The sequence below is a fragment of the Pygoscelis adeliae genome, unplaced genomic scaffold (assembly GCF_000699105.1).
Source record: "Pygoscelis adeliae isolate BGI_AS28 unplaced genomic scaffold, ASM69910v1 Scaffold406, whole genome shotgun sequence".
NCBI lineage: Eukaryota > Metazoa > Chordata > Aves > Sphenisciformes > Spheniscidae > Pygoscelis > Pygoscelis adeliae.
Window position 1 is genome coordinate 151,468 of NW_008824995.1, and position 2,155 is coordinate 153,622.

The following is a 2,155-nucleotide window of genomic DNA, read 5'->3' on the forward strand; positions in this document are numbered from 1 at the left end:
TCCAGTGACGATAATAGGTTAAAAAAATGGGGTTTATTAAGCTAAAAAAGGGATAAAAGATCAGATCAACTCTGGCTTGATTTTTGTGCTACTACTTTAAATCAAAGCAGTTAGTTGGCCTGCTTGATTCGTGGGCGTGCTAAGAATATCAGATGCCTAACATCAACTGGAGACCTAAAATTGTAAACTAAAAAGGTGGTGGTTGTAAAATTGCTGGAGCAAGAACAGAAAAAGGAAGATCAAAAGATGTTGAAAATAAGATCTTATTAATGTAAAACAGGATTATGAATATGCTCTGCTCATACCCACACCCTACAAGTGCTTTAGAGACCCGTAAAGATTCTTCAGCTCTCCATTCATTTAGTTTCTGCTACTACAAATAGAAAATTAAGTATCTGATTTCCATATACCATTTCCAACACTAGATTTTGGTAAGGACTTGGCAGGCAACAGGTTCAATTTTTGCTCATCTGATGGTCATTTCTGACAAAACACAGCGTTTCTCTCTCTGAGCAGAAAAAGATTTCAGTGAGTGGGGAAGCATTTTAGAGTGGTATATACAAATACCATTGTAAAAGAAAAATCAGGAAAAACAATCCATCAGTTAATCGTTGCCTTAGGCTCCAATCCAGCAAACTACTGTGTACTTGCAGAGGCCTTCTGAAGCCGAAGAGCATCAAGAGGGGTTCTGATACCCACGTGTTCATGGTGTACTTTGCAGGGTGAGATGCATCAGTCAGTCAGTGTCGGCTTGAACAGGCAAGGAGCTGAGCTCTCCAGTTTCAGTTTAAATAGAGAAGAGTTGGGGTTCTTGGTACTTCGCAAGACTACTCCATGAGAGATGATTTTATCAGGAATCTTTTTCAAAGGAACAATTAATAGTTTTTTACCAATTAACTTAAATAGGAAATGAGTAGCATGCAGGTTAGAAATTAGGATTAGCTACTTCTAGAGTTGGTTTCACTTGCCGCCTTGCTTCTTAAAGAGCAATGGCTATCATACGCTGCACAAGACCAAAACCATAGTTTGCTGCGAAGAGATTTGGAGAGGAATGCTTTTAGGATTTAAAAAGAATCAAAACCAAGCTGAGGTAAAGCATAACTTGTCTTGCAATTTATCCAACACAAGACATGCAAAAATAAGTTTTAGAGGGGTATTCTGCAAATTAATTTGCAGGCAGTATATTGTGCAAGTCCACTCATGAAGGGTTGTTTGGGTAGATGAAAGTCCTTACCACCTTACAACTAGATCCGCAACGTAAATAAGAAAAACTTAAGCGCCTTTCTGTCCAGGTACTGACAGTCCTGCAGGTTTCTAGCACTTGACAAATACCAACCGAGGTGTACTTAACAACAGTACCTCCAGGATGACAGCAATACAGATTCTTGCAGTTGTCAGCACTTAAAGCAGGGAAAGCTGGAGGTTACGAGAAGTGTACAGCAGGGTTTTGGTTCATACTTTACAGATCTTGAGGTGTGGGTACTTAGGCAAAAAATCACATAGGTCTGGGTCAGCTGTTTCCAAGATTTACAGTTTTAAGGATTGCTGTGAATTGGCAGTTATGAATTGGCAAACCTACTGAGAAGTTGTTCATTATTTCCCTCACTTGGGAATGTTTTCACATGAAGCAACAAAGAAACTATTGACACTACTAAACAGTGAAGAATTTCATAATGCATCCCATCATGAGAGAAAGGTTAGTGCATTGTAATGCAGAATGTATCTGGCAAAGTCCCCATGGCTATTTGTTGGAGAAGTAAATACTGGCAGGACTAGAATGTGATTTTCCTTTACAGATACCTGCACCTCTTGGTGTCCTCTTTGAACAAGGAGTAACATTTAAGCTTTCATCAGTTTATCATCTGGAAGGTCAGGCATTCCAGAATCCTACAGTGAAATACAAATCTTTAAGCCTTGTGGTCTAGCTTTACTCTTCTTCCACTTTGTAAGAATATTACAGTCTTAGATTTGCTTTATAAGGCAGGTATGAATGAAACCTAAGGTATTTGCAGGCTCTTTTTATGGTATGATGCACAGTGTCCTGCAGTTTGTTTTTCTAATATTTTTTCATACATGATCAAAGAACTAAGAAGGTCATGTTACATTTGAAAAAGGAAAACTAGGTAAACAATAACCAGACATTTATATCGCTAAT